The sequence below is a fragment of the Lepidochelys kempii genome, chromosome 10, assembly GCF_965140265.1.
Source record: "Lepidochelys kempii isolate rLepKem1 chromosome 10, rLepKem1.hap2, whole genome shotgun sequence".
Classification (NCBI taxonomy): domain Eukaryota; kingdom Metazoa; phylum Chordata; order Testudines; family Cheloniidae; genus Lepidochelys; species Lepidochelys kempii.
In genome coordinates this window covers 38,935,279-38,957,264 of record NC_133265.1, presented here as the reverse complement: position 1 = coordinate 38,957,264, position 21,986 = coordinate 38,935,279, and the positions used below count along the sequence as shown (strand labels likewise).

Here is a 21,986-nt window from a genome sequence, read left to right as displayed (position 1 = left end):
GGCTTTGAGCAGGTGATAGGTTTCATGTTTTTGTTTATTAGAGGAATCATTTTTCCAGCTACAGAATGCATTTATTTTCTGTTGAATTAATGCTAGGATTTCCTTATTGTTTTCATCAAGCCAGTCTGGGTACAGATGAATGGAATATCCTATGGTTTCAGCACATACACTGTGAATGTTATTTTTAAATTGATCCCAGTGCTCTTAAATGTCAAATGATGTTATCAGGCAAGTTAGAGAGTTTCCTCAGACAGGTGTTGCTGGAAAGTCTCACAGCAGGCTTGGTCTTGAAGTGCTTTGATGTTGTACCACTTTCGCTTAAGTCTTTGGGTGTTTGCGGTGTGGTGAGCAAGCTAAAGGTACATGGATTAGCAAACTCAAATCGATGGTCTGTCCAACAATGATTTGCACCTCTCATGGCTCGTCAGTGTAATCTCAGGCTCTGACTGTATCATTGTCAAGGAGGTGCCAGAGTTTGGACCGAGGATGTTTCCAGGTGGTCTTAAATTTCTTGCTCTGCCAAAAGATGGTATTTGTGATGAGCAGGTCATGCTCCACACATTTGCTGGGGAGGAGAATACCATTGGTGTTTACATTTCCCAACACTTCTTTGCTATTGTGCCACTCCAGAGTTAGCAGTCCTGTCCAATTCTGCCATTGAAATCTTCCAGGAGGATGAGTTTATCTGCCTTAGGTGTGTGGCTGTGAGGACTGCATCGAGAGTGCTATAAAACTGCTCCTTGTTGTCTTCCCCATCGAGTGTTGGGGTGTATGCACTGATGACCGTAGCATATTGATTGTTGCAGAGCTTGAGCCGAAGAGTCATGAGACACTCACTGATCCCCACAGGAAGTTCCAAAAGCTGACTAGTAATCTTATTTTTGATGGCAAAGTCAATCCTGTGAATGCGTCTCTCTTCAGGTGGTTTTCCTTTCCAAAAGAAGGTGTAGCCACCTCCATCCTCTTTTAATTGACCCTCATCAGCCTGGCGGGTCTCACTAAGGGCTGCAATGTCAATGTTGAGTCTTGCCAGCTCTCTGGCAATTATGGTAGTTCTTCTTTCTGCGCATTCATTGTGCTGAGAGTCCATAAGGGTGCGGACATTCCAGGTGGCGAATTTCATTGTCTTGTATCTCTTGTTTCGGCCACGGAGTTGAGCGATTCCACTGGATGCGACCATCCAGTTGTAAGAGTATGAGACAGCCTATGTTTAGGGCACCTTTTTTAGCCCCCTCCCCATTTGGGGTGAGCAGAGAGGATCCTGAAAAGACCTGCTCAGTCACAGCCGCTGCTGCCGAAATGCACTTCTGTCTCATCCAAACACAAGATGACCATTACATGGCTGCCGCCTGTGTGCAGATTTGTGACCGAAGACTCCCAGAGATCACTGCTCCTGTCTTCACCACCACAGGGCTTTGGGCAGGTGTGAGCCCTTTGGCAGAGGCCTGCATGTGAAATCTTTTAGCATGGGGAAACTGATGTGCAGGCAGTAACCACACGAAACTTGACAGAAGGAAAACCCTGACTCAGTGGCAAGAGGATCCAAGACAACCAGGGACCTCCCTCCTGCTGCAGCCCTCATCCGTCTACACAGCCACAGAGTACTAGAAGGTCCTCTTATATGCCTGATCCAGCACTGGAGTCCTGTGAAGTTTGGACCACAGTTAGTCAGGAGCCTCGCCTCAGATCTGCTTGCCAAGGGTGACCCTACCAGGAATATGAAAGGTCCGGACAACACAGCACTGTGGGTCTTTAGCCCACACAAGCCTCTCCACCAAGAGAAGGTTGCAGTCCATCAGAGAGGGCTTTGAATTACAGTCTTTTCAAAATTACAGGTGATTGCAAATCAAAATCTTTGATCAGAACACCAACAAGTGTTTTGGGGGTGATAAAAATTTGAATGCCAGCTATGGATCTGAAATGTGCAAATGGCCCCTACCCTTATAATGGGCTCAGCCAAAACCCCAGTGAGGCACCCTAGCCCAAATTTTGGAGTGTTTGAAATCTAGATTCAAATTTTGTGGCTTGGACCCATCTCCCTGCTCTTTTCTCTGACCCAGTGTACTACACATACCTAAGCCCTATATACACATGACAAGGAGTTCTGAAAATAATGTGTGTCCCCTTTGCATTTGTAAGTAGGAGTGCATATTCTGTTAGTAATGGAATGTCTGCTGGACTCAGTCGTATTAAACAGGAACATTTGCTGGGTGGGAGTCAGACAAGTGGTTCAGTGCTGGAACAGTTAAACTATTTTGAGTTCTTTGGTGCTCTGTCCAAGTCTCCAAACTCACCAGCTGCTAATCTCTTCTCAGTCAACAGCTCCCCAAAGAGGTAATCGATAGTCAGAGAGATAGAGGGTCACTCCTGTCACCAGTCAGAAAGTGCCACTTCCTGGTATCCAACTCTCCAAAGGTCATGAGGGCCACATTCATCCCTTTGGAGAATACACTCATCGGTATCTCCGGGGTCTTGGTGAAGACAGCTCATGTTGAGGCTCTACCATGAAAAAGCTCCTGGAAACGAAGCACAGACAGGGAAAGAGCAAGGGGCAATTGTTTGGGGGACCGTTCATAACAGTGATGGGAACGTGGCTGTCACAGCTTTGGGAACCCATGTCTCAGTTAATGAGAACCTGTGGGAAAAGAAAAAAATAATTATAATGCAATGAGCCAAGTCCTCAAGCATGAGAGTGGAGTTCTAATGTCAGGCTTAAACTCTGGCTCCCCAAAGTGAGTGGGCTGGAAGTATTGTGAAGGTAAGAGTCAGCTTATTAAAAAGAGCACAACATTGACCCACTGTGTGACAATCTTTTCTGGATCTAAGCTAGTGAAACAGGAAAAGAATTTTGAAAGTGAAGGCCCCTTTACGAGACACATGGAATATTGGATCCTGAAGGTACAATAGCAGTTGAGAGTGGCAGCAAGGTGAAGAACTGCAGAATAGGGGAATGGTCACAGTCTGCCAGAAACAAAGATTTATTGTCCCACCGACCCGCAGGGGGCTGCCAGAGATGGAGGAATTTACTTTTCCCTTCCTCCAGAGACCAGGTGGCAAAGATCATTCCTGCACCCAAATATCCCAATTCAGCACTGTTGGTGACACAGACGGATCTTGTGTTCCTCTGGCTCCCTGTCCAGTGTAATAGAGTGCCACCGCAACAGGCCCAGCAGACAACTGGCATGATGAAAGAGAGCAGGCTGGAGAAAAGAGAAGTCAAAGCATTGACTCCACCATACCTAAAGGCAACCCCTTCCCCAGCAGAGGTTACAGACATGGCCTTTCCTGACCAGGAAGTAATAACCAGACGGAGATCCAGCCCCCCTTGTGGGCTCAGACGGATCCTCCCAATTACACCAACATTCATCCTGAAGACACTGGAGGCTGGAAAAAAAGGAAAAAGCTGATATTGCCAACAGGTATGGTTGCAACCTGAGGCATTACCAGGAGATGCATATACAGCTCTGAAAACAGAGGAGAAACATATCAGCCCCGGGTCAATTAAACATCCTTTACTTAGGAACCTTTCAGAACCTCTTCACCTTGAAGAATGCAACAGCCAGAACAGGTGAGAGTCTCTCAGGCTTTAGTGAACGCCAGAGAATTTATATATGTTAATATTATTTCAGAGACTTTTCCTTGAATTTTTCTCTACTTTTAGCAAGTGTGGCAAGGCATTTCCTCCATCTCGCCACACTTAGCACTTCCCCCTCTAGCAGTGGTAGGGCCTGGGGTAAATCAGCCCCACTTGGACAGTGTTTGTCTTCCCCTCTGTGCTTACTTGTCCATATTTTCAGGGTAGACCTCCACCAAACAAAGAGGAAACAAACACACAAACAGAAAAACAAAGGGAGATACTTTTCCCTGCCCCCTTGCTGGGGTGGGGTGTTGTCCTGTTTGCCCTGGGGTGTCAGTCCTTCCCCTAGCAGATACTCAGCTTTGGCTGTTTCCTCTATGGGATGGAGAGCTGCCTCTCACTCTGGAGAAGCCTACAGTATTTCCCTGTTGCCACAAGCCTCGCAGCAGCTTGTCTCTCTTCCCAGAGGAGGGGGTTTTAAAAGGTCTCAGGCATTCCTTCATTGGATTCAGGGGTCCCCAACTGACCTGAGCTATCCCCTTCTCAGCTTGTAGGAAAAAGGGCGTTTATCATCGTAGAGCTAATATGCAACCCTTTCACTACCCTCTTGCAACCTCCTCATTAACCTTCTCCTAGCGATGGCTAAAGTGGCCATCTATAACACCAGGGAGAGGAGGTTGGCTGATTGGTCGGGGGGGGCCTGCAACTGTGGGGCCTGTTTTCGTTCTTTCATCTGTTCACGCATTCACACAGAGTTCCTCTGGGCGGTGTTCCCTGGCTCCCTGGATGCTTTTAGGAGCAGTGGGCACTGTCTGGGGTTCTCTGCTCAGTGTCGCCTTCAGATTCCCTACTTTTGACCCTTTGACCTTCACATGTGCCCTTGTTTTTTCTTCTGTTGTCCCCCATTGAGTCCCGGGCTCAGTGGGCCCTCCCGTTAGGCTGGGGGAGGGGCCTTTAGCCGTGGGTGGGCTGGTGCCTACCCACTTCCCAGAACCCAACAGGACAACCCTCTTGCAGCCATCCAGCCTGACTTTGTCACACAAGGAAGTTAGAAATCATCAGTGTGTTTGATGACCCTCAGTCTGCACCCAAGACAGCCATGTAACTTACACATATATTATTGTGGCTATGTCACCACAGCAAAAATTATGTGTTTTTAAATCAAGATAGCTAACTCAAGATATCTTCACAAGGATTTTATATTGAGGAGCTAAGGCACAGGTAGTTGTTACCGCAATACCCTATATCTGGGGTTGACCTTGACTAGCTAAATAAAAGTAAAAACTACAGTGCCTTGTCTCCACTAGAATTTGACATCAGTATCACTAACTTGAGTTAGTTATCTCAATGTAAAAACACACCAATTTTTTCCAGTGAAGACAAAGATAATTTGTTATATTTTTTAAAATACTGGTATTCACCTACCTGAGATATTAGAATCAGTTTCCAGCTAAGAAATACTTTGCTTAATTTCTTTACCATATCTTCTCCTTTCGTGATGGTTGATTTCACAAAACAGCCTTGCTTGATCTAGCACCTCCCCGTTCTACAATCAAGACCATCATTTTATGGGTCAGGCTCTGTACCTGGAGATTGAATGTCTGTTTCGTATAAGTGGACATAAGTATTCTCCAAAAATCCATTTCCAAGGTTCACTCTATGTAGGAGTGGTTGCTGATTGCTTTGAAAACCTTCTGCCATTTTCACAAGCTATGAGTATTGCACAGAAAGGACACTCAATAACATCTCCCAGTAGAAAACTGTATTCAGTACACTTTTAAAAAAAAATCTCTGCAGATCATGAACGATCTTGTCTTTTATTTTTTTAGATTTAGTTTGAAGGATTATGACAGTTCATTTAAAGATGCAACCAACAAACAAACTATTTCTATAATGCAGCAATTTATTTTTATTGTAACTCTATATTTTCTTTCTATAGAAATATAAAAGGCTGGAATAATACAAAGTAAATGAAATTCACTATATAAGAGCTAATTATTAATATATATTTATTATTAATCAGTAAACAGTAAATAAGTGTAATTGTGTGAGAGTTTATCTCCTCACGCACATAACAATTCAATCTAAAGTAGACAGATTTCAAAATACTTTTGCAAATTAGGGGATTTTTGATAAGTGAAACTTTCCATCACCAGATCTGTACTATTCTTATTAGTTATGAATTGTTTGTATTGTGGTACCCTGTACACACCTTGGGAGCAGGACCCCCACTGTGCTAGGTGCTGTACAAGCAGAACCAAAAGGCGGTCCTTACCCCAAGGAGCTTACAATTTAAGTGCATAGCCATTTTTCAGACTACAAGGCTGTCACTACACTAAAATTTTCCATAATTGCTAAGAGTAGTGCCGCTCCAGCAGTGGTAGCAACTATGGGAGTAATACTACAGGTAAGATTCCAGGCAGCCACAGGCATTTTAAGCATAAAGTTATCTACTCAGCTCAGAGCAGGTCTCCACAACATAGTGCTTAAAATGCCAGTGGCCTTCAGCATCTTGTTACACTAGTAATACAACTGTTGCTCCCTCCAGTGGAGTTGGACAAGACCTAACGGACTTTACCAAAGTGATGCAATGAATTAGTAGCAAACACACTAACAGAATCTAGGACTATGTCTACACTGGAAAAAACTGGGACCCTTAAGCTTCCATGGATGGTAGCAACAGTGAAAACTGTAATGGTGCTGTCTTTTACGGTATTATCTACACTTAGGAATAGCAATGATTAAGCAACCAGTGGCCAGCAAGCAGTGTAGCTGCTCCAGTGCTGATTCCTAAGGCTATGTCTACACTACAGACCTTACAGTGACCACTGCAGCTGCATTGCTGTAAGGTCTCCCATGTAGCCACTTTATGCCAATAGGGGAGAGAGGTCTCCTACCAGCATAATTAAACTACTCGCAATGAGTGGTGGTAGCTATGTCAACAGGAGAGCGTCTCCTGCTGACATAGCACTATCCACACTAGTGCTTTTGTTGGTGAAACTTCTGTCAGACAGGGGTGTGTTTTTTTCACACCCTGGCCAACAAAAGTACTAGTGTAGACAAGGGAAAGGTAGGGTTTGCACCAATTAAACTAATCAGGGATTATTTTTGCCTGAAGCAAGATCCAGTAGCCAAATTTATTACTGAAAGATGCAACTCCTCTGACATCAATGGAGCGGCTCATGTTTACCCCAGAGCTGAATTTGGCCACAGATTCTTCTAGTACATTGTTGCTGATGTTGTGTGCCTGTAGCCCTGGAACTAATGGTAAAGTGAAAATGGACCTGCTTGTCTCAGACTCTTATTTGCCCTGGAATAAAAAGTCATGTTTGCAATGCATTTATGTTACAGCATTTAATAGGGGAAGCAGCAGTTCTATCTATGTTGTTTTGTTGGGACTCATTACAGATGCAGGTAAAGGAATGGAAGGGAACTACTGGGAATTGACTGCTAAATGGAAAGTGCCCTGTGGCCCCAAGTGTGATGCTCCACTATGAAAGGGCATATTGGGCCTCCTCAGAAACCAGTGGTGCTCAGCCTGAGCATTGTTTCCAGCCTGGAGAAGTGTCTTACCACTGACATGTGAGAAATCTAGAACTGAGCAGTTGTGGGAATGAGACATCTGATGATCACTCTGTGACTGGCGCTCTGGGCACGACAGAAAAGCCCAGACATGGCTCACTTCAAGAGGCACAGAATATTGGACAGCAAGTAATTTTTGAAATGTAAGCAAATAATCCCATGTTCTCTACAGACATGAAGAGGGCATCTTCAGAGAGGCAGAATCACAGGTAATGATAATTATCAGTATTTGTGCCACATCTGCAGCCATAGTGCCCACGCCAATTGGCTCTACTGCTCTCAGCATGCAGTGTGGCCTCACCACCTGACTCACTATATCTACCCTACAGCAGCTCAACTACAGTGCTGCAGCTGTAGTGTAGACACTGCTTTTCTAAGGTTTGTCCCCATCCAATACAGAGATAAAACCAAATGTGGCTTTGGCTGGACGTGGGATGCCACTTTGAAGACCATGCTGCCGTTCCCAGAAGTACCAGAGTCCAGTATTCTGGGGGCAGGCGAGTGGCCTCTATAATCCTACATGGACAGAGGGGGGGGTTTCCTCACTGCAATTAATCTGCCTCTCCAAGAGGCGGTAGCTAGTTTGATGAAGGAATCCTTCTGATCTCAGGCTCCCAGGTCTACAAGATAAAAAAAGCTGCACTGCCTTTTTACAGCAAGCCTAATCCCATTTTGGAGGCATCGCCCACTGCCAACCACCAAGCCAAAAACAAGCCATATACTTCAATGACAAAGGCTATGTCTACACCTCCACCCCCACCCCTCCCAAAAGACAAATGTTTTGCCGTGGCAAGTGCCAGTGTGAATAGCAGGAGCGCTCTCCTGCCAAAAACGCGAATGCCGCTTGTTGGGGGTGGAAGTATGTTGTCAGCAAAAGAGCTGGCAAACACTGCCCGAATTTTAGGGACACGACTGTGTTGACACAGTCATGTTGCTAAAAGCTGGGTAGTGTAGACAAAGCTGAAAAGCAACCGGCTACTTAATTTAAATGAATGGGCAATTACATACACAAAGAAGCCAACATAGGCTTGCTAAAGCAGAAGCCCCACCCCCGGGAAAGCCCCAAAACAAGCAACAGGCTACTTAAAGAAATGAATAGGCAATTAAAGTAACAAGGAAGCCAATATAGGCTTTGCTGGGAGCAGCCTTGGCAAGGCACCAGGCCTCCGTAATCGCAGCATAACGCCCACATACGGAGCACACAGGTCGGGACCAGCCTTGCAGTACATCATTCCTGTGGTCTCCCCAGAGCCATGCACTGTCATCGTACCACCTTGGGCAGGGCACTCAGGTCAGGACCCGGCCCCTGCTGGCTGCTTGGGGCTAGACCCAGGCACCATCGGGCCTGGGGGTGGCTTGGCAGAGTGTGCTGACTTCAGCACACGAGGCCACTGGGTAGGGTGACCAGGTGTCCAGTTTTCAACCGGAACACCAGGTCGAAAAGGGACCCTCGTGGCTCCGGTCAGCACTGCTAACTGGGCTGTTAAAGATCTGGTCGGCGGTGCTGCGGATCTAAGGTAGGCTAGTCCCTACCTGTCCTGGCACTGGGCTGTGCCCTGAAAGCAACCAGCAGATCCAGCTCCTAGGCGGAGGCGCAGGGGGCGGACGACCACACAAGGCTCCGTGCACTGCCCCCTCCTCAAGCACTCCAGCCAATGGGAGCTGGGGGGGGGGGGTGGTCTCTGCAGGCAAGAACAGTACACAGTACCTCCTTCTCCCCCTACCCCCACCTACTAGCGCTGGACCTGCTGGCTGCTTCCAGGGCGCACGCAATGCAGTGTCAGGACAGGCAGGGAGCCTGCCTAAGCCCCACTCCACCACTGACCGGGAACTGCTTGAGCTAAGCCTGAGCCCCAACCTGAGCCCCCCCAACCCAAAGCCCCCTCCTGCACCCCAAACTCCTCATCCCCAGCCCCACCGCAGAGCCAGCACCCATCCCACACCCCAACTCCCTGGCTCAACCCACAGCCCCCTCCCACACTCCAAATCCCTCATGCCCCCAGCCCGGAGCCCCCACCTGCACCCCAATCCACTCATCCCCAGCCCCACCCCAGAGCCCGCACCCCCTCCTGCACCCCAACTCCCTGCCCCAGCCCAAAGCCGCCTCCCACACCCTGAACCCCTCATTTCTGGCCCCATCCCAGAGCCCGCACCGCCTGTTAGAGCCCTCATTCCCTCCTGCACCCCTAGGGTGATGAGATGTCCTGATTTTGGGGTCTTTTTCTTATATAGGCTCCTATTCCCCCACACACACCCCAGCCCGATTTTTCACATTTTCTGTCTGGTCACCCTACAAAAGCCCCTGCCCCAGCCCAGTGAAAATCAGTGAGGGTGGGAGAGAATGAGCCACCGAGGTAGGGGGGATGTAGTGAGTGGGGGATGGGGTCTTGGGGAAGGAGCAGGGTTAGGGTGTTGTTTTCTGCCATTAGAAAGTCAGCAACCCTACCACTGGGTGCCCAGGGCGGGCTGACATTGCGACCATGGGGCCTTCAGCGCCGGGGGGGGGGGGGGGAGAAGAGAGGGAACCATCCCATGCGGGGCCGCTTGGGGCCGGCACTGGGTGCCTTGGGGCCCCGTTGCTGCGGTAGCTCCTGGGGGTGGGGGGGGTCACTTGGGACGGGGCTCCGGGCACCATCACCAGAGCCCTGGGGGCCCTCGGAGGGCCGGCCCGGTGGCATCTGCACTTCTCTCCCACGCAAGCCCCGCCGCGTTCCTACCTGAATCTCTCCCAGCAAATGGGCCGCAGGCAGCGGCCCTTCTCCATGACAACACAGGGGCGGGATCACTTCCGGGAGTGGGGCAGAAGCGAAAGTCAATCAGTGGAAGGGGATGTGGGCGGGACGGCACAGACGGAGGGACTAACTACCCAAAGGCCGGGCGTTTTCTCGCCTCCTAGCAACCCGCGGCGGGAACTGCCAGGCAGACAGTGCTAGGTCAGCAAAAGAATTCTTAGTCAACCTTGCTACCACCTCTGGGGCAGGTGGATTAACTATAGGGACAGACAAACCTTTCCCGTCACGGGAGTGAGTATCTACCCTGCAGCGCTGCTGCAGCATTTCTAGTGCAGCCATAGTTTGTACCCTAAGGAACTGACAATACACTGGGTACTCTCTTCTACTTGTAAATGTCTGAACCTCACCCCCAGAAGAAATTAAAGGCTCTATAAACACACTAGAACAGTGGTTTTAAAAATCTATAGTCCGTGGACACCTAGAACACCACAGTATGTCTGAGATTGCAGAAGGATGTACCACCATTTGAAAAAAAAAATTAGGGGTCTACAAAACAAAAAAATAGGATGAAAACCACTGCTCTAGAAGGCTATTTATTTTGTATCTCCCTCTCTGAGTAGCATTGGAATTGTCCATTATCATTTCCTTTTCTTCATGAAATGCTATACAGCTTAAAGAATTAATTACAAAAACAGAATCCATTAATGAAAAATCAGATGCACAGTGTGTTACTAAAGGGCTGATGGGTCTGAGGTGGGACTCCCAGTAATGTGTGAGAGTCCCTGCACATACTTTGGGGGCTCAAGGTGCTTATGTCTGCAGTAATCTCACCAGGAGGGAGAGCGTGGCCTATGGAGAACAAAGCCCTTGTATATTTCAAGGCTCCTGCTGTATTAAAGGCCTTTGTTGTGTTACCTCATCTATTGCCATCACAAAGAGCTGCTGGTCACTCATAGAGTCATTTCACTGCCTCCAGCACTCCTAGGGAGTGTGTGGCACTGTAGTCAGGAGGCAGATCACTTTTCAGTGACAGGGAATGGAAGTGACTAGGTATCAATTCTCCAGGACAACCAACAACTCTAAGGAAAGGTAAAACCAGCAAATGTTTAAGTGGGGTGGGTGGGTATAGCTTTAGCAACAAACCCACAGGGGGTCCAATTGTCCAGTTCTGACACCTGTATTTAGCAGCTAAAATCCCCACTTAGATGGTTACCTAAAGCAGATATTTAAGGCATCTATGTTCTAGAAATTAATTCCCTTTATGAAACAGAGTGCAAGACAGCTCAGATGAATGTTGTGTGCGAGGATCAGGTGCTGAATAGAATTGTTAATATTTTAAAATTAAAGCTGTTTAATTGATTGATTTTTTTATTGTAATAATTATGCTGATAAAGTGAACTGAGCATCTCTGATGGTATCTTCTAGACTAAGCACTGAGTCCCATTGAGTAGATTGAAAGATTAACCTAAATCTATACAGAAGCCCCTGGAATCCCATAAGATTGGGTCCCTAATCCATGAACTATTGGAACTCCTTTACAAAACTTTTCTTAAATATTACATGACTATATTGTCTCATACTATAGAATTAGAATTTATAATCCCTATTCCATGATGAAAAGGAGTACTTGTGGCACCTTAGAGGCTAACCAATTTATGTGAGCATAAGCTTTCGTGAGCTACAGCTCCCTTCATCGGATGCATTCCTGTAGCTCATGAAAGCTTATGCTCAAATAAATTGGTTAGTCTCTAAGGTGCCACAAGTACTCCTGTTCGTTTTGCGAATACAGACTATCAACTTTCAGGGTAACAGCCGTGTTAGTCTGTATTCGCAAAACGAACAGGAGTACTTGTGGCACCTTAGAGACTAACCAATTTATTTGAGCATAAGCTTTCATGAGCTACAGGAATGCATCCGATGAAGGGAGCTGTATCTCACGAAAGCTTATGCTCACATAAATTGGTTAGCCTCTAAGGTGCCACAAGTACTCCTGTTCTTTTTGCGAATACAGACTAACACGGCTGTTACCCTGAAAGTTGATAAAGTCAATTATCTAGCAAAACTTCCTCCAATGGGATCTCAGAGAGCTTTGCAAACAATAATCAGAAAAGACAGATGGTATGTACTTATATCATAAACAAGCCTAGAAATGTTGGGCCCAATCCGTGTGGAACTTCTGTTGACCCCAATGGGAGTTTGTGGGATCAGATCTATTAGCTATTGCTTGTATATATAGTTCTCTTGTGTTTATCATCAGTGCCGTAGTTCTAATCTGAACTAGCATGGATGCACTGCATTGTCAGCACTTATACTGGCAGTATACCATTGCTTCTAGGGCTGTTGCTTAATCGCAGTTAACTCACACGATTAACTCAAAAAGTTAATCATAATTAACTGCACTGTTAAACAATAGAATACCAATTGAAGTTTATTAAATATTTTTGGATGTTTTTCTACATTTTCAAATATAATCGAATTCAACTGTAACACAGAATACAAACTGTACAGAGCTCACTTTATATTACTGATTACAAATATTTGCACTGTAAAAATGATAAAAGAAATGTATGAGGGGAATTGAAAAATACTAAGTACTGTAGTGCAATCTCTATCATGAAAGGGCAACTTACAAATGTAGTTTTTTTGTTATATAACTGCACTCAAAAACAAAACAATGTAAAACTTTAGAGCCTACAAGTCCACTCAGTCTTACTGCTTGTTCAGCCAATAGAATATCAGGGTTGGAAGGGATCTCAGGAGGTCATCTAGTCCAACCCCCTGCTCAAAGCAGGGCCAGTCCCCAACTAAATTATCTCAGTCAGGGCTTTGTCAAGCCTGACCTTAAAAACCTCTAAGGAAGGAGATTCCACCACCTACCTAGGTAACCCATTCAATAGCTAAGAAAAACAATTTTGTTTATATTTACGGGAGATAATGCTGCCCACTTCTTAATTACAATGTCACCTGAAAGTGAGAACAGGCGTTCGCATGGCACTGTTGTAGCTGGAGTCACAAAATATTTACGTGCCAGATGTGCTAAAGATTCATATGCCCCTTCATGCTTCAGCCATCATTCCATGCTGATGACACTTGTTAAAATAATAATAAGTTAATTAAATTTGTGACTGAACTCCCTGGGGGAGAATAGTATGTCTCCTGCTCTGTTTTACCCGCATTCTGCCATATATTTCATGATATAGCAGTCTTGGATGATGACCAGCACATGTTGTTCGTTTTAAGAACACTTTCACTGCAAATTTGACAAAATGCAAAGAAGATACCAATGTGACATTTCTAAAGATAGCTACAGCACTTGACCCAAGATTTAAGAATCTGAAGTGCCTTCCAAAATTTGAGTAGGATGAGGTGTGGAGCATGCTTTCAGAAGTCTTGAAAGAGCAACACTCTGATGTGGAAACTACAGAACCTGAACCACCAAAAAAGAAAATCAGCCTTCTGCTGGTGGCATCTGACTCAGATGATGAAAACGAACATGCGTCAGTCCACACTGCTTTGGATCGTTATCAAGCAGAAACCACCATCAGCATGGATGCGCGTCTTCTAGAATGGTGGTTGAAGCATCAAGGGACATATGAATCTTTAACGCATCTGGCATGTAAATATCTTGCAACACCGGCTACAACAGTGCCATGCAAATGCCTGTTCTCAATTTCAGATGACACTGTAAACAAGAAACAGGCAGCATTAACTTCAGCAAACGTAAATAAACTTGTTAGAGCAATTGGCTGAACAAGAAATAGGACTGATTGGTCTTATTTTTGAATGCAGGGGTTTTTGTACATAATTCTATATTTATAAGTTCAACTTTGATAATAAAGAGATTGCACTACAGTACTTGTATTAGGTGAATTGAAAATCATCATCTTGTTTTTTACAGTGCAAATATTTGTAATAAAAACAAAGTGAGCACTATACACTTTGTATTCTGTGTTGTATCTGAAATCAATATATATTCATATTTCATATATATGAAAATGTGGAAAACATCCACAAATATTTAAATAGTCTTCTATTATTGTTAATCACATGATTCAATCACAATTTATTTTTTTTTAATCGCTTGACAACCTTAATTGCTTCATTTACCAAGGGTTCCATGCTGTGTGTACACTGGAGAATAGACCACAGGGAACCATGCAGAAATCCTCATTTCCTCTCTTTGGACCTGATCCTATAAGGTACTGAGTGAGCTTCAACATCAGTGGGACTTGGGAGGCACTCAACACCTTGTGGGAGTTACTCAGCATCTCATGGGATCAGGCCCCTTCTCAGCATACATTCATAGAGGTGATATGCAAAGGGAAAGGCCTAAGCATATCATTTCTGCATTTTCCTCTGATTTCCCTGTTGTGTGTGTTTCTTTATGGGGTAATATATCTGAATGTTTTGTTTCCAGGGTTCTAGCTCATTTCAGTAACGTACTGCTAGTGCTGGACGAGATGCCAAACTTCCCTGAAGAGCTCCAAGGGGCAAAGAAAGGGATTCTGTATCTCACACAGTACAAAGTAAGGATCCAGACTCTAAATCTAATTATTTAGATCATGCCAAACAACGTTGCATCTGAACACCTGGCAAACTACAAAAGCCATAAGCCAGCCACACAAACAGGAAATTAGTAGGGGGTGTCACAAATGCTACATCACTGCTTTAGCAAACTGCATGGCAGCTGAAGGGAGGAGCCTGGATTGTCTGTCTGTGTTCACGTGGATAGATTGTTAATCAGCAGTTGCAGCAGCTATGTAAATTACTCCTTTAATAAAGAATCCAGTTTAGTTTAAAAAGGGCAAGTTTACATGAGAAAATTTTGCCAGCATGTTATTGAGGGATATGATAATTTTTGCTAACATAACTACACAGGTAAGAGCCCTAGTTTAGACAATTATAGCAATACAAAAGTCATTATACCGGTATAGCTTTTGCCAGTTAAGGGAAACAGCATACACTATCCTGGTGTAAGTACTTCTATAATTGCATCTATACTAGGAGGGTTTTGCTGGTTTAACTGTACTGGTAAAACCCAGCTAGTATAAATCAGGCCTAATAAAACAACTCTTCCATATTATTACCCAACATGCAGTACATGAAACAACTTCTATAATTTTGCTTTCTGTGTGCTTTAAGTCTTCTGGAGGCAGCTGCCATTTTGCATTAATTTCAGATGCAGCCTGTTACAAAGGAGACATACATATCATCCTCTCTTCTGGAGACTTTCCTTTTTTTCCCTTCTTGTTTTGTTGGTTTCCTTTCATGTTAAAAAAGTCATTTCTACTGAATGTATGGTTGTTCTTTGTCAAGGCAACACACAACATACTGGTACACTCTAATGTCACTTTCCTTTCTGCCCATGTCTTAGAAAATATTATTTCTGGAGGGCAGGTATCATCATACACATGCTGTTGCAAAGTGATGGATTTTCCATTTTTTCCTGGCAATGATGAGATTGATGAATCTTAGAATATCAGGGTTGGAAGGGACCTCAAGAGGTCATCTAGTCCATCTAGCTCAAAGCAAGACCAATCCCCAACAAAATCATCCCAGCCAGGGCTTTGTCAAGCCTGACCTTAAAAACCTCTAAGGAAGGAGATTCCACCACCTCCCTAGGTAACGCATTCCAGTGCTTCACCACCCTCCTAGTGAAAAAGTTTTTCCTAATATCCAACCTAAACCTCCCCCACTGCAACTTGAGACCATTACTCCTTGTTCTTTCAATCCTGTAATCTCTCAGGGAAGGGGTTCAGTCGTAGTGGGCCAGCAGCTGAGAAATTTCCATTTCACACTTCCATGACTCTTGCTCGTTTCATGACCAATTCCATGTTTGCCGGCGAGCTAACCTATTGTAGTAACTACTGTTGACAGGGAGAGAGGTGATCCCTGAGAAGGTAGGCAAAGCCCACTGATTGCCATGAAGATTAGTATGAAGCTCTAGAACTTGCAGAGGGATCCAGTATAGTTAGTAGAGCAGTGCGGTTAGATTTGCATTGGTCTCATCTTGCTTATCATCTCAGCGTTGGCACCTCCCTAGGTCTCTCCCTTCCCTTTCTGATCCCACTCCCCAAATAAGCAACAAAGCTCAAAGCAATACTGTTCCTGAACCAGTTCTTGTCTCTGTTTCCCTAGATGATATTCCAGCACAAGGACAAGGGCTCCACGACCATCCGCTTTCCACTTCAGCTCCTGGGGGACTGTGTGATAGGGGAGGAGCTGAGCTCCAGACAGCAATATATCAAAGGGACTATTAGTATGTGTCATACCTTTTCATACCCAGGACCCTACTGCTGCCACACGTCATAGTGTCTCCTGTCACACTTATTCTGAATGAGGAGAAGCAGATGGATATTAGTAGATATTGCCTGTGTGGCTGTAGAGAGGCCCACATGTAGATGTATTGACCAGGAGAAGGCCATATCCCGCTATCATTTTGATGATCACTTTAAACAGGGCCTGGATTATTCAAAATATAAAACCAGGATTACATCAGATTTCCAAGGGATCTGTACCCAACACCCTTGCACTCAACAGAGGGCAACGGAGGCCCTTGCCTAGAAATAGGAAGCGAGGGCTGGAATAAAGCCCAGAATGTCCGTACCTCTTGGATTAACCAGCCACCATTTTGAGTTAGGATAGAAAATACCTTACGCACACATGCATGCATCCCTCCAAAAGAAAAAAACAACAACAACAACAAAAAACCTTCAGAGGATATTTATCTCAGATGACTTTATTTGGCTAATTGGGTGTCACGGGTTTTCCCCATATTATCAGTTCCTCAGAGTTATTTAGGTGCCCAACTCCTATTGATTTTTATGGGAGTAGGTGCCTAAATACCATTGAGAATCTGGGCCCAAGTAACTACTTACAGCAGGTGACTGGACTCAGGACTCCTGTGTTCTATCCCCAACTCTTGCTTTGAGATCTTGGGAGGAGAACTGCAAAGGATCATTGTGTGTAGCACTAAAAGGACAGACATTATATAAGAGTGACCACTCCCTTTCATCAGGTTCATTTGATGGCAGTGCAAGGATTGCCTCACAGGTGTAGTTTCTGTGTTGTATTCACGGCAGCATGACGACAGGGAAAGGAACCGTGGAAGGGAAGAGCATGGGAGTAGGAAAAATAACAGGGTTCAAAGAGATGAGGAAACAGGGACAATAGAGCAAACTGGAGAAAGATGAAATATCTCTGTTGAAGGAACATCAGCCGATTTGACTCATGAGTTTACTGTAATCTCATCCATTTAGCTTCCAGTCAAGGTGTTCTCACCTTCAAATTCATCTTCCTGTATGGAGCCACCGATTGCCTGAATATGATCGAAACCCTGTCTTCAGCAGGTGAGGCTCTTGATGGTTCTGCATAATGCCAAAAGTCTGGTGGTTGTTTTATACACACGTAGGAAGGCAAGGTCCCAGCTGCAAAGGGCTTACAATGTACCTACCAGATTCTGATACCTCTCCTTTCATTATACAGTACCTTACTGAAAGAGCAGTCCTACTGAAGCTAATAAAATTACTTGTGGAGCAGTGTGCTTCTAAATCAGAACAAGGTCACCACAACTGGGCCCTATAAGGGCAGTACAGACAAAAGGATGCAATATAAAAGCGAAATGATTGATCAGTGTGGACTGGTACAGGCCTTGTGTCTCTTATGCCCTACACAAACACAAGGAGTTGTGTTAATAGTTATGTTACCAATATAACAGCTATGGAGTCTGACTCTCAACACTATTAAGGGGCTTTAGAAAATCAGTGGGAGTTAGGTACCTTAAGATCTTTGAGGATCTGGGCTGAAGCGTCTCATGTATATTGATGACTTTATTCTCCCAGCACCATTAAAGTAGGGTATTATCATCCCAAGTGAATAACCCTCTCCTCTTCCTTCTTCATTCACAACTACAGATCCCATCCCACATGTGAAACAGCCAGGAAGCGACAACTGGGGATTGGTCTGGCTTTGAGCAGGGGGCTGGACTAGATGACCTCCTGAGGTCCCTTCCAACCCTGATATTCTATGAACTGTGTAACTAGCAAGCCATCAGCACTCACTCACTGTGCTCAGGGATATTGATTCAACCTAGTGCCTGAACCCAAATGCCATGCACACTCAGTTCCCCTCTCTTCATCTCCTTTCTAAGGGCTTGGTTACACTTGCAAGTTAGAGCGCATTAGAGCAGCCCCAGGTGCCCTAACTCCTGAGGTGTCCACACTGGCAAGGTACGTAGAGCGTCTGAACTCTACAGTTGGAGCGCTCCTGGTAATCCACCTCCATGAGAAGCATAAAGCTTGCTGCACCCTGGCTGAAATGCCCAGGCATCAGTGTGGACGAGGTGTTGCATTACTGCGCTTTGATTGGCCTCTGGAAACATCCCATAATCCCCTGAAGTCAAGTGGCCACTCTTCTCATTGTTTTGAAATTGGCTGCAGGCATGTGGCTATCCCCTTTCAAAGCTCTGTTTCTGACAGCCAGCATGCTTATCTGCTCCAGGACAAAGCAAACCATTAGGGTGGAATGCTGCTGTTGTGAGTGTGGGGGCGGTTGGAGGAGGGATCTGCTGCTGTCTGAACTTACAAGACAGCATGCTGACATACTCTCAACCCTCTAAAACAAACTGTCTTTCCCCCCACATACACACAACACACTCCCTGTCACACTCCACCCCCCATCTGAAAAGCACGTTGCAGCCACTTGCACACTGGGATAGCTACCACAATGCACTGCTCTTTGTGGTGTAGCAAGTGCTGCTAATGTAGCACTTGCAGCTGACAGTGTAAACACATGGCAGCATTTTCCCTGCTGCGGTCTCCGAAGGTTGGTTTAACTCCCAGCGCTCTACATCTGCAAGTGAAGCCAAGACCTCAGTTTCTTTTGCCTCTTGCAAAGGACTGAGGCAGGTGCTACTACCAATTTTTTCTGACCTTCGCAGTGTGGAGCTCTAAAGATTCCTCCCGTTTTGCTTCTCACACCTTGTGGTCAGACTTGTCATGGGTGATGTTCCTGTTCTGAACTGACCCAGCACCCTTTTACCCCATCCCCTAGTCTCAAAAGGTGCCTAACTCCCTAAGACACCTTGAAATTTCCCAGCCCTTATCTATATCTTATGCTCCATCTTTGGGTTTGTTTATGGTATGATGCAAGTTTCAGGAAACCCATTATCTTTCCATGGGTACAGATGGTAGGACTGGTCAGGCAGGTGATGAAGTTTCACAGAGGTTGTATAGAATATCTGTCAAGATAATTAACGCTCCAAGGGTTGACTGGCATGTTGGCTGGATTTCCCAAGCTCCTGCATGAAATTGGGCCCAAATCCACACACACATTTAGGCTCCTAGCTTCCACTGATTTCAGTAGAGAGACAAGGAGGGGGAGGGGTGACATTATACCTTTTGGACCAATTTCTGTTGGTGAAAGAGAGAAGCTTTTGAGCTTACACGGAGCCCCTTCTCTTCTTCACAGAGCCAAGAGCTTTGTGTAAGCTTGAAAGCTTATTTCCTTCACCAGCAGAAGTTGGTCCAACAAAAGATATTACAGTAGAACCTCAGAGTTACGAACACCAGAGTTACAAACTGACCAGTCAACCACACACCTCATTTGGAACCAGAAGTACAGCACACAATAGGCAGCAGCAGAGACCAAAAAAACATGCAAATACCGTACAGTTTTAAATGTAAACTACTAAAAAAACAAAGGGAAAGCAGCATTTTTCTTCTGCATAGTAAAGCTTAAAAGCTGTATTAAGTCAATGTTCAGTTGTAAACTTTTGAAACAATGACCATAATGTTTTGTTCAGAGTTACAAACAACCTCCACTCCTGAGGTGTTCATAACTCTGAGGTTCTACTGTACCTCACCCATCTTGTCTCTCTAATATCCTGGGACCAAGATGGCCGCAACACCGATTTCAAGTGAAGTGAAGTGAAGTGATGAGCCTAAATACCTTTGGGGATCTGGTCCTTGGTATTCAGGATTCTGTAATTTACATGACAGTAATTACTACATAATAATGATCATACCTGCAGATGAGACAATTAGGAATTTGGCTAACAGCTGCTGAAACCCTTGGCTAAGCATCAAATATATGGATCTCTATCCCCAGATATCCAAGGGGTGTAAACACCCACAGAGGACGAACTAGTTAGCATGATAAAGTAAGGGCCAGAACTAGAGCAAACAGTGGAGTATAGCTAGTACTTATGAGATATTATAACATTCAGTCAGGTAAAATTTACATTACCAGGAAAAACTTTCTGACCCTGAAGGATCAATTAGCCTGAGGAATAAGTCAGTCAGTCATCTCTTATGTACCTCCTTGTGGCAAGGAGTGGCTCTACAGTGCCATACTAACAAAATGTCCCTCAAAGGGCTTCTTAAACAGACTCCACACAAGCTTTTCTTTGCCATTCACACCACCCCTTCTCAAGGGTCCCTGTTTATTCACAGAAATTGTGCCCCAAAATGAAACTCAACATCCCAAAACCCAGTCCATCAGTTTTACCCTCCCAGGCTTTTCCTACCTGTAGCCTTCGTGGGTAAACCCCAGGTCTTTCTGCTGGAACCTGTTCACCCCCAGCCAGCTCCAATTCACGCTACTCCCAGTCCCAGGCCTTCCTACTGGTGACTTACCTGTTTATGGTAGGCCACTACCTGGCTGGAGTCTCAGGTTTCACCAGGTAGGGTCTTCCCTAAAGTAGCCTCTATTACTTCCTGCAGTTTCCCAAGCTTCCCCCTTCACTACAGCCACCTGCTGCTCATTCTAGGGAACTACCTGATCCAACCCAGGTGTACCTCTTCAGTAATCAGCGTTGATTAGCTCCAGGTCCTCCAGCCCTTAAGGGGCAAGTCACCCTGTTACAACTCACAACCGATGTGGTGAAAACTAGACTGGACATAATCCTAGTAACTGTATCAGCAGGCCACAATGCTGCACAAATCTGTAATCCTATCAGGATTGCTTACTGGAGAACACTGAGGGTATGTCTACACTACAGAGACTATACCAGCATAGCTATGTCACTGCAGCTATGCTGGCATAACCCTGTAAATGTAGATGCAGCCTATGTCAATGGAAAGAGGTATTCCATCAGTATAGGAACACGACCTCCATGGATAACAGTGGTCAGGGCTGTTATTTCTTCACGCCCCTAACCAATGCAGCTATGTCAACCTGATTTTTTAAGTGTAGACTGGGATTTTTTTCTAGAACTTTAGCTCCAGTCCTTAATACAAGGCTCCTCTTCCCAGCACTGATCTACACTCTGCGTTTTCCACCTCATATTCTCCTGCCTGACGCTGCTTTGGTGCAGATAGAATTCACCTGTGAAGTTTGTCAGTATGTTTAATTAAAAGTGTTTAATTTTTGCCTGGTTAGAATCTGGATTCCTTTGGTTCTAGTGTCTTCCCTATCACTGACTTCCCCTCTCTGTACCTTAGTTTAATTCATAGGAAAATAAGTCCCAAAGTGGTGGCCCCACACTCTGCCACCAGTTCTAAAGTAGCTGGATGTTTCTGCACACAGGCTCAGTGATGAAATAATTAACAATGTTGCCATCACTGTTATCATTAAGCTTCTGAGTCAATAACCTAGTAAGATGCCAGGGGCAAAGGTATGGTTTCAGGCTGCATGCAAACTCAGGGAGGCACTACTGAACTGGCTTCTGTTCAAAAGGTTGCCTTCAAAACTAGGATGTCTAGAAAATGTAATTACCTTTTAAGTGAAAATTTAAATTCTGCAAGAATTGGTTAGAGCAACTAGAGGAGTGTCGGTACAGCATCCTGGCTGAGTCCAACTCCTGCTCCCAGTGGCTGGGGAGATTCACTGCCTTGGTATCATAGGTATTAGTGCCTCGTAAATCCTTCCAACAGCTAGATTTATACTTGCAAAGCTCTGTGAGACTCACAGATGAAAGGTACGAGACACATGCAAAGGATTTATTTTTACTAACATGATTTTCTTTCTGTTTGTTAAATATACAGATACATTAAGAGAGGATGCTAATCTCCAGGACTATCCAACGGCCTCCATCTATACCTACGCCCACCCATCAGCACCTCGAACTCCACGTAAGCACTGAAACGTTTTCACCC

General features: G+C 45.1%; 1 protein-coding gene across 13 annotated transcripts in view; it reads right to left on the bottom strand.

Moving 5' to 3' along the window:
* Nucleotides 1-9,951, bottom strand: part of CCDC78 (coiled-coil domain containing 78) — a 127,185-nt gene extending 117,234 nt beyond the window's left edge. For 4 of the 13 annotated variants that reach the window (XM_073363034.1, XM_073363036.1, XM_073363037.1 and 1 more), the window contains exons 1-3: nt 9,877-9,950; nt 5,003-5,287; nt 2,295-3,384 (exon numbers count right to left, since the gene is read on the bottom strand). The gene's annotated coding sequence lies outside the window, so the exon portion shown is untranslated. Of the gene's footprint in view, nt 1-2,294; nt 4,967-5,002; nt 5,288-9,876 lie in introns of those variants that run through there. The other 9 variants (XM_073363035.1, XM_073363040.1, XM_073363043.1 and 6 more) reach the window with 9 other exon arrangements.
* Nucleotides 9,952-21,986: the final 12,035 nt, after the last annotated feature.